The sequence below is a fragment of the Myodes glareolus genome, chromosome 18, assembly GCF_982192425.1.
Source record: "Myodes glareolus chromosome 18, mMyoGla1.1, whole genome shotgun sequence".
In the NCBI taxonomy this organism is placed as follows: domain Eukaryota; kingdom Metazoa; phylum Chordata; class Mammalia; order Rodentia; family Cricetidae; genus Myodes; species Myodes glareolus.
In genome coordinates, this window is record NC_142043.1 from 64,915,978 (window position 1) to 64,931,971 (window position 15,994).

A 15,994-nucleotide genomic window follows, 5' to 3' on the forward strand; every position below is an offset into this window, starting at 1 on the left:
GTCAGGAGGAGACTCGTACAGAGGACCACTGCAGAGCAAACTGTTCCCTCCCCTGTCCTCCCCCACACCATCTTGTGTAGCCATGCCTCCCAGTCCTGTGGGCCTCAGCAGTGATGGCAGGCCCTGATGTATACAAACATGTCCTAAGCTGTTCTCCCTGTGTCTGGAGCAGCTCACAGTGGCCTCTGGAGACAAGGCCCTGAAGGTGGAGGGTTAACTCAAGATTCACTGGCCCTAAATTTAACCATTAACTTCACCCAATCTTGGAGGGAGATGTATGTGGAAGGGGAGGCAGGGTCGTAAAAGACACAAATGCCAGTCACCCTGCCTAGTAGCTGCTTCCTTACACTGTGTACAAGGGCACATGCATCCAGCTGGTGGGCAGAGGGCACAGCCTGGGCCATCCACTGTTGGAGAAACACATTATTAACTGCTTCCCAGGGAGAGCAGAGCAATGTGTTTGATTCTAAATTGGGACTGGGTTTAAGGAAAAGAACAGAGATGCAATCTTTGTCTCCTGAGAAGTCGATCTCCCACTTGGTCGAAAAGCAAAGTTAAGATTAATGAGCTTGTATGTCAGAGTTACTGATAAGTTCATTACTCCCAGATATTGGATACCAGCTGTCTGTCTCCTGAAGGATCCCACAGCAGAGCCTGTGTTCTGGGTACACATTCTTCATCTAACATGCTAAATCATCTTTCAGGAGCAAAGCCCCCACCTGTGAGGGGAGGCAGCCGCGAGGTGGGGACACCAACAGGTATTTCTGTCACCAAGCCTTGGCATAGTTCTGTACATGCAGCACCTACAGAAGGGCAAGGGCTACCTGTTGGCCCTCCCTTCAGGAAGGCGGGGGCTCTCTCTCCTGAGCTTGTGGAGCTGTGGGAAAGCAGCAGAGATTGGGGCAGTGGGAGCTTCCAGCCTAGCTCAGACCCCTTAGTCAAAGCAGATCCAGAGGGGTGAGCTGCAGCATGGCCCTCGGTGTCCTTTAGGCCTGTCCTGCCCTCCTCTGACAAGGGAGAGACACTGGCAACCCCTGTCCACTAGGCTGTTTAGAGTTGAGAGTCTCCATTCCACGCCCTGCACACCTGTCGGGTGTAGCCAGAGGCCTGGCTCTGATCTCTGCAAGCCGGAAACTTAATGAGCAGCAGCTGTACTTCCGGACTGCCGGCAACATGGGGGAGGGATCGGACATGGCCACATCCAGGTTATTAGATGTATAGGTTATACTCAGGTCCTGTCATGATTACTCACCAGTGGAAGTTACGGGTTGGAACTTGTCCCTGATGCTGAGGAGGGCCCAGGCCCAGGCCGGCATTGAAAATATCCTGCACCATGGGTAGGCACTGACTACCCTAATAACTGGTAGGTGGAATTCCTTTTTTTTTTTTAAGAGTTTTTAAAAATCATATTATTTGCATTGGTGTTTTGTCTGCATGTATGTGTGAGGGTGTGATCTTGGAGTTACAGACAGTTATTAGCTGCCATGTGGATGCTGGGAATTGAACCCAGATCCTCTGGAAGAGCAGTCAGTGCTCTTAACTGCTGAGCCATCTGGAATTCCAGTTTTTAGAACAAAGGAAAATGGAAAGTTTATTACAAGAAAACTGCAGTTGAGCACAGATCAAGCAGCTGAATTAATAAATCTCCACCTTCCCCTCTGGGGAACACAGACCTTTCCAGAAAGCGCTGCAGGGGTCACAAACTCTGCCTGCAAACTCAGCACTTCTCTAAGTCATTTGTTAGAAACCAGAGGGTGGGGTAGGAGGGCCACAAATTGTAGGAGTCTCAGAAACAGAGGGAGGACAAACAGTTTTGGGTTCTTTCTTGAAAAGGTCAAAGAAGGTGGCGACAGAGCCACGATGCCATCTCTGTGACTGGCAGAGCACACAGTTCTTCTCCCCCAGCTCAAATGAGGCTCACTCCTGCCATACACGGAGCTCCACTCTCCTTACACAAAGTGCCACCCCCCGCCCCGCCTTGCTCAGGAGCACACAGTTTTGAAAGCAATTTCAGTGTACTGACTTACCCTTACTATGGTGTAAGTGGCTGAAGATAATTGATGCTCACCCCCAAAACAGAACACCTAGGGTGTGACATGACCTGCTAAGTACAACCTACACAACCCCCAACAGGCAGCATCGTATCTGTCCTGTGCCACAGAGCCGGGCAAGTTGAGTTTCTTGGACAACAACTTGAAGCTGGCACTCCTCCAAGGTGTCTGAGCAATTTTCAACAGATCTACACAAGGTGCTCAGGACTGTGTGTGAATGTCTCTATTTTGGAACAGACCCTTCATTAAGAAGGGAAGTGAAGAGGCAGCTGGATTCTGAGCACTTTGTTTCCAGGGCCGTGCCTGCCTTCCTCCTCTGGACTGCATCCTCTCTATGTGGACCAGCCACTGTCCCTGTTTCTGACAGGCCACTCTGGGCATGAGAAACACGAGCTAGGGTGTGTACCAGTCCCTACAACCTAGGATGTGGGTTGGAAGGTCTCCAGAGGGGCTGGGCAGTCCCACTCTCAGTCTGAGACCTCTTCAACTCAGCAGGCAGCACTAGGAAGATGCGTGGCCATATCATACCAGGGTCTGCCCAAGCCTGCAACTGTGAGGTAGCATGAGAGACGGGGAAGGACCAAAGGCTCAGGACCTGCTGCAGAAACTTCTGTCTACACAGAGTTTTCAGGGAGTAGACAGCAGGGCTATCAGCTCACTCACCCTGAACACGGAAGTGGGCGGAGAGTGATGGCGGGGTGGTTGAAAGCACTGACCGTGACAGCCCAGTTCCAGGAGATGCCCTCCTCTCAGCTCCACGAGCACCAGAGCTGCATGTGGTGGGCATACACATGCAAGTAAAAGACACAATTTAAGTAGAAAGAGAAACCTGGAGCCCAGGTCTGGCACATCTGGATTAGACACAGAACACATGGCTCCAGCCAACCATGTGCTACACATGTGAAAACGACGTACTGTGACTGATGTGTAAAAATGCCATCTGTTAGGATGCTAAGTTCTACTCTCACCCAAAGCCTTCAGTGCTCACAGCTGAAGCTCAACCCAGCTAATTCTCAGCCATAGCTAATGTCACAGGGGTAACTGTTCTGGGCCTGGACACTGGGAGCGTGCATAGATGCCACAGTAGGCATATATGTAGGTGACCAGTGCTTTGTTTGAAGAGTTTCCAAAACAGCAGAGCAGTATTCTCTGCTTCACCCCTGAACAAAGACCGATACCTGTGAGCACCACCCTACCTAGTGCAGAGGTGGCCTGGGGCAAAACACGGTAGGCACATCACAGTTCCCTCCTCTCAGTGTTCCCTGCCACTGACCACAGGGATGACCACTACAAAGGGGGCAGGGCAGAGCTGGAAGCCCAATCAGCATCTCTCCCACCCTAGGATCTGAGCAAGGGTCCGTGCTGTTTTCTTCTTGGACTTTGTATTTAACCCACACCTGGGCAGAAATGCGATTTACTGGCTTCATCTCAGAGCAAGCATACCATTTCAAGGTGGCAAAACCAGGCAGCTCTGAACACTCAGGTTTTAATTAACCAGACATTTGCTTTCCAGCAGGTACCCCACTTGGAAGCCCCCATGTGCTATTTAATACTGGGACAGGACAAGCCTCAACTGCTCAGTGTTTCTACCTCACTTTTACAGTGCCCTACTCATCTGAATTTCAAATTGTTAAAGGCTCAAGCGGACCATTAAAATCCTGACAAGCCTGAAGAGGAGGCATGCAGAAGGCTCTGTTGGTGTGCAGTGAGGCAGCAGTGTGCAAGCTGCCCACAGAGTACATGCTTACCAGAGGCCATGCTGTCCAGTTCTGACTCAAGTTACCTTACATGCGCACAGCAAGCAGAACCTATACAAGATCCCTCAAAGCTCTGTGGAGCCATCTTCAAATCGCAGCACTGTGGACATCAAATATGACATCTAAAGTGTCATTTTAAATCACCAGTGCTGGGGATGTAGTCCCTCATCACAGCATAAAACCACACACTGTGGCACTTGTCTGTTATTCCAGCACTAAGAAGGTGTAAGAGGGCTGGGCGGTGGTGGCACACCTTAATCCCAGCACTGGGGAGGCAGAGGCAGGCGGATCTCTGTGAGTTCGAAGCCAGTTTGGTCTACCAGACCGAGTTCCAGGGCAGGCTCTAAAACTACAGAGAAACTCTGTCATGAAAAACCAAAAAAAAAAAAAAGAAAAGTTTTAAGAAGATCAGAAGTTCAAGGTCATCTTTGGCTACAAAGCAAGTACGAGACCAGACTGGGCTACATGATACCGTCTCAAGGAAACAACAAAACCAAAAATGAATCAAAGTAAATGTCCTTGACCTTTGTATCTAAAATTCCAGGAATCTCCTTGAAAAAACAAGTCCCATTTTCCAGCAAGGAAATTTCTGAAGCCTCAGGACAGCTCAAGGACCCCCAGCTCATTTGTAAGTAGAGCATAGGTGGTACAGCCGCGCAGCCAGACAGCATCAGCCACTTACATTCCACATCTGCTGATACAATGCCCAAAGCAGAGTTTGTAGCTGAAATAGATGCATTTAAGGATCTCAATGCATTTATTTCATCAGCCTCGGCACAGGAAAAGCAGCTATAGGTGCCGAGGATAGAATATGTCTGCTCTACATTCTCCTCCATCTTTGGCTTCCCACGACAGAGATAAAGTCACTATCCGAGAACCAGAATTAGACTCCAGCTCAGTGTGCTGGGCCTGTGCCCTGTTGCAGAAGAAAACCAGGTGGTCAGAGGTCAGCTGCCCAGGGCCCTGGAGCCAAAGCCCTGGTGGATCGCCAAGCAGGTCTCTTGGTCTCTCTTCCAAGGAGGGAAGGAGTTACCAAAGTTACCAAAGGTGTCAAGCCATACTAGGAGGTTCTAAAGCAGAATCTGCTTTCCCTGAATCAAACGCCTGAAACATACAAATGCTACATAGGCCAACAAAACGCAATTCGAGGCAGAGGAGACAGGAGCCTGAACTCAGAGCTCACTTGTACACTGGTGGGAAGGAAGCACCTAGCACATTCATTTAAAGCAGTAAAGGTGAACTATCTGTCACAGACCAGCTGTGAAAACAAGCCCCACCCTTCATGAATGAAAACGTCCCCAAAGTTCTCGCCCTGTCTTACTGTCCCCTGTCACCCACAGTGGACCCTCATTATATCTGACCTCCACCTGCCACCATGAGAGAGTAGATAGAATAGCCACAGAGTAGCCACACCATGAAGGATGCTGCACAAGGAGGAGGGGCAACTGGGCTCAGCCATGTAAAGCTGAACTTTATTGACAGGAAATGGCTCACAGAAGTTTCCACCACAAGAAGTGACTACCGCCTCTACGCCCTTGGGAGCTCTCCCACATTCTGACTGTCTCCCCTCTCTGTGGGCTGCAATAGAGCAATGTGGGTTACCAAGACGCCTGCTTTGGGGTGACACACCTGCTTTCAGAGGGTCCTGATATGCATGAACCTCCTTGTCTTCTGTAAGACAGCAGAATAGTTTACACAAGACTGTTCTACAGTTACAGTGTAGGTGAGGGGACGTGTGACCCATCCAGCCCAGACCAAAGAGAAGCCATCCTGGCTCAGGGACACTCAACAGCTCCTGCCACATAGCTCCCAGGAACTGAGCCCTGATCAGACACCCCGGAAGCATCTTTGCAAGCAAGAATAAGCTCACTCTATAACTGATGTCCATGCGCCTATCTCCAGCTGTCTCTGCTACCTTCCCCATGTTCTTGGACACTCATCTGATACCATGACAAGTCCTGTACCACGGGATCCTGGGTTCTGTCAGGGTGACCCATTAAGAGTGTGTGTTATGGAAACTGAGTCCTGGACTTGGGCTCCAGCTGCAGCTCTGACTAGAGTGAGGCTGAGACTTCCTTGGGACTTCTCACAGTGGGCTTCTCCCTCCGTCCTCACAGCTGAGGCTGGGCTCAGTTCTACCCACCTACCTTACTTCTCAGTGGAGACTAAGGTACCCACCTCCTCCCCAACCACAAACCTACTTCCAAGGACTACTGATGCATGCTAAGTGGCCTGTCCAGTAAAGATTCCAGTTGAGGAAATGCAAATTGCAGAGAAGCCTCCTTTAAATATAATGAAGACTACCAGGAGCCTTGAGATCTTCTACGGACAAGGAAGAGCGGCTCTCATAGAGTGAGAGTCTCTCAGGCAAAGGCACAGTGGTTCCAGGTTTGGTCACGGAGGGAACTTCGCATCTGAGATCCTAGGCCGGAGCGGTAAAGGGAGCAGAAGAGAAAGCAATGGCTGTGGTCACTGCCACACAGCTGCACTAGCGTCAGGCAATTTTTTGTGAAATTTTTAAGGTGAAATCTCTACAGGTGTGTGTACGTGTGTGTATGCGCCTCATGCTCAAGACTTACTTCACAAATCTCCTTCAATTACATTCTGGAAACGTTACTCATCGAGGCGGGATCTCACTGAACTCACAGCATGGACACGGCTAGTCTAGCCAGTCAGCTTGCTCCAGGGACTGCATTATGAGTGCTGGAAGGCGATCATGTTGGTTCTGGGGATCCAGACCAACTGCTACACCATTTCCCCAACCACTACATGCTTTTTTCTTTCTTCTAGTAACTCAAATAGGCCACCATGAGATGTGTACAAGTACAAGCACACGTTTCTGTATTTTCACAAAATCCTATTTTCAGAATCAGTAGTCTCCCATCTGCTGTTTACTCTTGAAGATTGGGATTTGGGGAGAGAAGCTGCTTCCTGGTCCTGGTTTACTTAGTTTATGTTAACACACTTTCCCGGGAGGGAACAAGGCTTAGACATGAGTTCAAATGTGAAATCAGACACGACAGCTGTGAACTGACCACCCACTGTCCAGACTTTCAGTGCAGAAAATGCTACCCTCCTAGCCCTACCCCACATCATATGGGGAATGGGGAGAGAGAGTACACATGCAAGGCCACCAACTGGCCAGCATCAGCACTGACCACTCTACAGCTCAGGACACCTGTTCCCATGGTTCCTCCATTTTTGGACAGCACCTTGCTCTTGAGAGCTAAGAACTGCTCAGGGCTGGGCCTTCATTAAACGCTCTCTCCAGGGTTTAAACTCTGCACATGCTGACAGTTCTACACGTTCTGTTTGCAGCGCCATGCGTCTGCTCTGTTATCTGCTTGAGACTGGCATCTTCCCGACTTCTCACATTCATTCTCTAAGTCTTATGGATCCTCTTCCGAGTGTGTAATCTCTCCCACAGCTACCCCATAGGGAGGCAGTTCCCAGAACCTCTGCCACCATGCACTGTCTTCCAGGTCAAAGCCTTCTCACAGCAGCACAAGGTTGATGCTTTCTGCCTATGACCACCAAACTCACTGAGTGAACCCTATTTTCCTGCTGACTGCATCGCGTTCCTCCAGGGCAGCCCCCCATGGCACCTCTCTCACACACACCATCCTCGACACAAGTACCTCCCACATGGGCTAAGTCTCTTCCATATGAAGAACCCCTAGATTCTCATGCTATCTTGGATGATTTCAATTACTTGTTACAGCTGTACCTTTACAGCTACTTGTGCATTTTTTTTTTCGTTTTAATGTCTAATTGGCTGACTTCATAAAACCAAGGACCACAGTTCTCTAAGTCCCCATGTGCCTTTGGAGCCCAAGATAGTGCTTATTTCTGTCAAAGTAACAAAGCTCACAACGATAATGTGTCCTCTCAACCTAAGGGACAAGAAAAGGCCAACAATGAGTTTTAGAAGTTGACTGTGAGTTTGAGGTCCTCATTCTCTCCTCTCAGCAGCCACCACCAGCCTGGCTCCTAGCATCTGTGCTTGCCCACGCTTTGTGATGTCATCCTTCGGATCTCCCTGCCTCACTGGTTGCTGTTCTCCAAACTCTTCTCTTAAGAGCCCACAAAGCAAGGGCCCCTGTATAAAATCCCATTCAGAACAGGAGCATTCACTGGTACCGGATGCTGAGTCACTTCCTAGAAGAGTTCCTATACGAAACTGTGGTCTCCACAGACACCCCTAGGTGGGCTGGCCACCAGGAAACTCCCTGTGCTGTGCTCAGGACAGAACTTTATTCATCAAGCCTCCACTGACTGACATTCCTTGCTTCATAAATGGCAAATACCCACCCTGCCACGGCTCACGTCAGATCCCAGGTCACCCCTTCCCTTCTTCTCACAAACCTTACTCTCCTTATGAGTTGCCATTCTTTCTATTGCATGCAAAGCTTTCATGGCAGGAGCAAGCACAACATGCTGAAGGAACAGTAACAGTGGACTAGAATGTAGAGACACGAATGGCTCCATCACGGCTTACTAGAGCTCCCCTGTTAGAGCATTTAGAAAGACTTTGGGACATATGGGTAAATGTTTAGGATAACTAGCCTGAGATGCACTTGTTTCATATTTATATCCTCTTTGAATATAATAACAGAATACTAAATATAATAAAGTTTACCAAGAAGTCATCTCACTTTGTTACCCTTCCTAGAGGCCATGTCAGCATGGCCACCAGCCCTTAAGTATTCTTGAGAGCCATACACACCATCATTTCTGCTTCTCGCCCCAAGATATTACAATGTAAGTCGGGTCATGTCACTCTTGTGCTTAAAACTTCAATGCTAGGAATAATGAAGTGGCCAAGGCTGGTAAGCCCCTAGCTGGACGGGCCATCCCCACTCTCCTGCACTGGTCTCTAGTCCCATGATGAGAATCCATACTGGCACATGCTATATTCTTGGTCCCAAATGTTCATTGCTACTACTACTACTTTGTTTGTTTGTTTGTTTGTCTGAGACAGGCTGTCTCTGAAGTTTTGGAGCCTGTCCTGGAACTAGCTCTTGTAGACCAGGCTGGCCTAGAACTCACAGAGATCGGCCTGCTTCTGCCCCCCGAGAGCTGAGATAAAAGGCGTGCGCGACCACTGCCCAGCTCACTGTTACTTTATGATACCTTGGTGAAGCTTCCACCTGAAGTAACTGAAGTGACCCATGTCTACTCCGTGTGCTGCACGCCTCCCCAAAGAATAACAGCACAAGAGGCACAGACTCTCATTCCGTTCTCCTGGAACTCAATGAAAATAGGCACATAAATAACTTTAACAGATGACTTATTAAAAACAGAAAGGTATTACTTCTAGCATAAAGGGACATTCAATGTTAGAGGACAGTGCCCTCTCTCACTCCAGAGAAGCCCAGCACAAGTACTTCCAGTTTCACGGATAACCAAGGTGTGGCAGGTACTATTACTGACTGATGTGGACATGTGTGTTTGTGCACTAGCCGGTTCATTTTCTACTACTGGGATTAATCTGAGCTTCTCCTCAGAGTCACACATGGATATATAAAGACGGCATGAGAAACTCTCGGGGATCACAAATAAGCTGTATGGACAGCGAAAAACTAACCTCATCGGAGGCCCCTACTGATGTTCGCTTCTTCTCTCTAGTATTTTGGTCAGTTACTCACAGATTCAACAGAAAATTAATCCTCGTATAACAGTTCAGCTCTAGGGAAAAGCGATTTAATTGAAGCAAGAGCATTAACATAAATCTGGGTCCTTAACTTGTAAATCTCTTCCCTCTCTTCCTGGATAAATTTGTAACTTGGCAGGGCACAGTATAGAGAAGCACATCACACTATGTACCAATGACAAGGACTCAGGAGCCTCACTGCGCTGACAAAGTTGCTCCCTTCCAAGGGCCAGAGATGACACAGATCAAAAAGGAAAGATGTTGGCATGTGTGGAACATCCTAGTGATCAAGGAGGAAAAAGCTAGTTGGGCCTCACAAAAACTCGAATGGTAGCTGCCATATTTCCCCTGGAATGGGTTCTCAGAATTTGTCTTTAATTGGAGCATCCTCTGTGTGCCACCCCCATATAGTCCAGAACCAGCCATTTCCTGGACAGCAAATGCAGGTAATCTGACAACGAAATACTCAACAGAAACTTCTGGGTTGAAGAGAGCATTAAACACTGGCATCAACCTGCTCCCTATATGTGGTGATAATTCTGTTTGTGATTTAACAAATAAAGCTTGCCTAAAGATCAATCAGAGTACGGAGCTAGCCACACTAGTTAGCCAGAGGCCAGGCAGTGGTAGCTCACACCTTTAATCCCAGCACTAGGAGGTGGAGACCAGAAGGGATACGGCTGGGAGAAAAGAAGAGTATAAGGCAGGAGGAGACAGGACTTGTAGAGACAGGACACCCATTTGGTCAGAGGATTTTGCAGAGGTAAGAACTAGTGGCTGACTGCTCTGCTTCTATGACCTTTCAGCTTTTACCCCTATACCTGACTTGGGGTTTCTATTATTAAGACCAATTAGAATTCACACAGCACCTATGGCCCTGTGGGCCTTCCTAGAAGAAGTGTCAGAGTGGAGGAAGCCTCTGGAAGGCTACAGCAATAGCTGGGTATTGTCATAGGCCAACATGACCTGTCCTCCAGGCACTGCACAGTTTAACGCGTGCACGGGTGGTTAGGCCTCTGATCACCCTGTCCACTTTGACACAAAGGGGTCCCCTGTCCTGTCTGACAGTAGGGGAGTCTCTGGGAAAGCCAATCATTGAGTACGGTGATGCCTATACTAGGTAGCTTTCTGCATGTACTTTTTTGTCTGCAAAGCCTCCTGGAAGAAGGGGAAGAGGGTAACCACACACCCACAGGTGTGACAGGGCAGGTGCTGAGAGGCCAGCTATCTGGCTGTTCTGAGCACTCCAGTGAACCACAAAACTGTCAATCACTTTTTCTGTTTTGTCTCAGAACTCCGCTGTGTCAAGTCTATTTCAGCAGACCTGAATTGTGGAAGCTCTCTTTCCTATCAGACAGGAATGAAGCAGCTTCTCAGCCAGTCCAGCCCAGGCCTCTCATAGTCCTTGCAGTTCTGTCCCAGGGACTTGGCTCCCTAGTACCCTGGTTCTGAGTCTCAGGACTGAATAGCTGTAAAGCCACAACACCCAGCACAGTGAGAGTCAACAACCCAAGAAGACATCACACAGTGATAGGACTGAGGTTCATGGAAGACACACTGGTCTTTAAGATGCGCTCAGGGGAACTAGTTTCTGCAGCTATTACCATAGAATGGTATTCTGTCTCCTGCTGGCAACAAGATAGGAAAGTGGCTGCGTCCTTCGAGTCTGTGTCTCCAGGACCTGTGTTGTGTGACCTCATCAAGTAGATAAAGGTATTGTCTAGAATAAGACACAAACTTTACTGACATTAGTCTTGGAGGAAAGGTGGCACCAAAATCCCTTCTAACAAAGGAGTCAAGTGCCAGAACTGAGTCATTGGTCCAGCAAGGGAAGGAAGCAACAGGCTCAGGGAGTCAGCATCTTTACTGGCTGTCTGCACACATGCTGGCTGAGCAGAGGGGAAAGAAGCCAATGCTTCCTGTAGCGAAAGAATGCTGAGATGCATGGAGGAAAAACAGTTTCAGGTCACAGGAAGCAAAGCAAGAAACCAGCTGCAAACAAGATGGATATAATCAGGCCATGGTAAAAACCGGGGCATCCAGGGAGGTCAACCACACAGTGTGCCCTGAAAGGAGGTCCATTTCCATGGGCAGTGAGGACATGAATCAGTGCCAGGAAGAACAGAACACACGCACTAGTGGCAGTGGAAGGCAATGATACGGACCCTGTCCTCCAGAAATACTGTGTTTAGATAAGGTTCAAGCAACACACAGAACACAACTTAATAGCGGCATAGGAGGGTGGGGTTTGGTTAAGAGCACTTGCTATTCTTCCAGAAGACCTAGATTCAGTTCCTAGCACCCACATGGTGGCTCACAACCAACTATAACTCCAGTGCCAGGGGATCCAACAGCCTCTTCTGACTTCAGTGGGCACCAGACACACACGCAGTGCCACATACATACATGCAGGCAAAATACTCATACACATAAAAATACACGGATCTTAAAAAAGAACAACAAAACAACAACCCATCAGCAGCCCAGGGAAACCGCACACACCCAGCAGCCATTTCCCTGCATACATGCTTACCACTCACCAACCTCTACAGGCTGAAAATGAACAGCATGGGCTACGGCCACCTCCTCAACATTTACGGTGCCCCATGTTTGGAGACCAAAAAACAAGATGTGCGCTCAAATCCTTTAGCATTTCTGATTACTTAATTTCAAAGTTTGACTATCTGTTTCTAAAAACCAAGGTAACCCTGTTCTACAATGCCTTATTTAAACACAACCAAAGTTCTGAATAAGGACAGATGATCACTGGCACTATTGTTTATGTCCCCCAAAAGATCCCCAATCTGTTCCCACAGTCACTGCATGTTACTGTACACTGTGGATGGTGTTGGGGTTGGGCCAGGCAGAAGAGTAAACATGGCCCCCCCACCCTGTAGTGCTTGCAGTCAGGAAAGAGGAGCAGCCATGCAGACAGGGTTTTACCATGTGGTCACTTGATCAAGTAAGATTGTATTAAAAGAAGATCAGCTGGAGGAACCATGGCTTCTCTCTGACTCTCTCTTCTTTCTCCCAGCATTCAGTTCTGGACAGTCCGACACCATTTCTGCAGCCACTAGGGACTGGAGTTTTAGAAGGTCTAAGCCACTGTACTCCAGCTGGTGACAGAAAAGCTCAGTAAGGAAGAGACCTTGTGGGACATCTCTGAATGGCAGAATGAGTGGGAATAAAGTATGCCACACCTCACCAGGTGAGGGTTTCCCTATATTGGCAACGTGACCAATTGTTGGGTTATCCCAACACAGGAGTGCTAAGGTCCTTCCTCACTTGCATTCTAGATAATAGCATCCGTCTAGGGCTGGGGTAGGAGACAAGTGTGGTCCCACACAGTAAGCTATGACCTCAAGTTTCTGTGACCTCAAGAACTCAAAGTAAACACAGTTTGTCTATGAAGTATACTTTTCCCCAAAGTTGAGAAATTAAAGCCACAATCATAAAATAATTGGAATTAAACAAAACAGGCAACCTCACCCTATCTGATAGTTTAGTCTAGAGATCACTTATAGGAGCCCTAGATCCAAGCAGAAATTCAGGGCTTAACTAAATGGAGGTTAAGGAAACAAAGATGCTATTTTAGCAGAGACCAAATGACATAAATAACTCACAATACATACTGGGTTGTGCAGACAGGAGGGCAGGAAGGGGTAACAGGGAGGCGTGCTAACAACTGGAGCCTCTAGCTGACAGCTGACAGGCACTGCCATAAGCAGGCAACAGCCACACCAAGCACTGTCGTCCACAGTGTACTTCAGGAAGTGACTGCCTCACCCTGTAAACAAGTGAGGCTGTGGGGTAACAAAACATTCCAACAGGCCACACACGGCTTCCTCTCCAGACCACCTGCTTCTGCAGGCTCTTTGTGAATGTTCCCTACACTGTCCTGGACACGTTTCTTAAGTGCAACCCCTAACCCTCACCACGTGAGGGCAGCTATGGGAAATTCACCCTTAAGTCGTACTTAATGCCGAAAAGATGTAATTTCAACTGAAGACCAAAGAAAGGTAAGGATACTAGAGGTGTAGACTTAGTATTTAACCTAACAGCTTCCTCCTGCATGTCTATCTGAGAAAGAGACAAGAAATAAGAGAAAGGCACACAGAATGGGAAAAGTGCAGACTGCGTGTCCACAGGTGGCATGCCATGCGTGTGCAGCATCTTACAGAATGGAGAACTAACAGGAAGTTTAGCCTGGATTCAGGACTAGAGATGCTCCAGGAAAATCAACTGTTTCCTGAGGGAGCAGCGATCTTACAGCAAGCACTGTGGATCCCAAGCATAGCACCATCAGATATTCAAAACACACAGGGACACCTGAACAAAGACATATACTGATAACATAAAACATGACTAAGAAATTTTTAAAAGACTTAAGTAAATGCAGACAGGTATTTGTATGTGGGGGTTGGAAACTATTGGGATAGCGACTCTGAGCTGTCATCACCAGACTCAAAGGCAGGAGCTGCTTCAGGGTGGGTCCTGTGGTCTCCATCCCACTAGCCTGGTTGGTTCTGTTGTGACACTCTTTTTCTAAAATGAGCAATGTTTGAAAGGTGAAGAGATGCTTCAAGATGTCTACATGGCCAAAGCACAAGGAAAAGATGCTCATGTATGTAAGATGCTCCCTGGTCCAAGGAGAAGAAAATTATTAACACCGGGCTTGCTAGGCAGTCGGAGAGGAAAGATTGAGTACTGAGGTTGCCAAGGGCACAGAGAAGCAAGAACCTGAAGCACCATGACGAACTGGGAACTGGAACAGGACACTAGGAAGGCTGCTGGCTGTAGCTAACGTTAGATGTTAGATGCAAGTCTCCACTTAACACTCCACCCCACATATCTACCCACTAATAATACAATTCTAGAAAGAGCAAATCTCTAGGGCAGGAAAGTGAAAGACTAGAGAGGGACTGAGTCCTTCCAGAAAGCCATATGGTGATAGAATCATGAATTTACAAAAACTTTCTGAATTGCAAAATGGAAAAATCTTATGGCAAGTAAAATGTTACGGTATATTAATTTTTAAAAAGTTTAAAAAAAATCTTCCTGAAAAAATTATTTATTACTAAATCAAAACTATAAAATATCAGTAGTTCTTTTTAGAATAATCCCCTTGTCAACAAAATGCATTCTAGGCAGGGTAAGCTGTCCAGCAGGCTCATGCACACAATCATGGTGCTGTCACTGAGAAGGAACCCTCCACGTCATGAGATTGGGTGTCAGTAGGGAGAGGTGGGGAGGTGGTACAGGCAGCAGACAAGCTCTGGGTATTCTGTGCATGAAGAGTTTAAATCTTGGTGCTTGTTTCACTTGGGGAAGGGCAGCATCCACGTTTGTGCGTCTCTGCACTGCCCTGGCCAAGCACCAATGACAAGCTGGGCCGCTAGAGTGGGTGCAGATGATACTTTCACTTGCCGTGATAGATAAGCAGGACAGGAATTCAGAATTCTTATATATTAAAGGGTCAGTCACCGTGTTTCATAAAAGCACAGTGTGGGTGAAGAAGAGATGGTGGAGGGGATCTCTCAACCTGCCACATGGCTCCTAACACCTTTTGCTTCTCTTGTGTATGGTAATTTCCACCAGAGGGTTTTCTGTCCTTTTGGAAGTAGGGACAAGACACACCTTCCTCTGCAGTCATGGGTATCACACATCCGAGTTGCTGCCTTGGGAATATGGGAGAAACTTGAACCTTCATTACCAGACTCCTGCAGGGTGGGTCTCTTTATCTCACCAGCCAGATCAGTTCTGGCTAGGGTAGAGGATCTCTACTAGCCTGTGTGCTTGAGTTAAAGACAATGCTAGAACACATTAACTATATCCAAAACCACTGATGGTGCTCACCCAAGCCAACACACAAACTCAACCCAGAACTGAAACTTTTTTCTTTCCAGTAGCCCTTTGCCTCCTGATACCAGTTCCATCCAGATGCAGGTACCATCTCTATAACCACTGATGCCCAAGCATTCGTCTTTTCCTACATCTAAGCCACACTCTTCCTTAAAGCCTTACCTGTAGACACCTGTCCAGAGTCTTCCAGGTGGGATGAAGCCCTGCCTGTATGCTCTAAATGTGTCTTGTAGCTTGGTAACAACTCTGGTGATGGGCTGTCTGGTGGTGCTTTTAAAAACAAAACAAAACAAAACAAAACAAACTGTGTGCATGCCTTCCTATCAGGCCTACCGAATCACTGCATACAAAAACCATTTTCTGTATCCTTGGATAAGTAGCTGGCTCCAGCAGGAGGAAGTAATCCTCTGATTTAGACACATCTTGCTATGCCAAAGAGTGAGGACCTGAACCTTCTCCTCCCTCACCCCCTCACTGGAGAGAGGAGCCTGGTTGAAGGAACTTCCTTTTGGTCAAATGTGGAACACAGTGAGTAATGAGAATATTGTATCTAGCACTGACTTGTAATCCAGTGGGGTGGAGGGAGTCCACCAAAGCCACAGGTAAACAAATGAGAAGGAAAGAGGCCCCACTTAGAGAACATTGGTATCAAATGGCAACTGTGGAATCAA

At 47.8% G+C, this 15,994-nt stretch overlaps 1 protein-coding gene across 3 annotated transcripts in view; it reads right to left on the reverse strand.

Annotated features, from left to right (window-relative positions):
- The window catches only part of Zfand3 (zinc finger AN1-type containing 3), a 243,572-nt gene that overhangs the window by 2,822 nt on the left and 224,756 nt on the right, over positions 1-15,994 (reverse strand). The window lies entirely within an intron of this gene.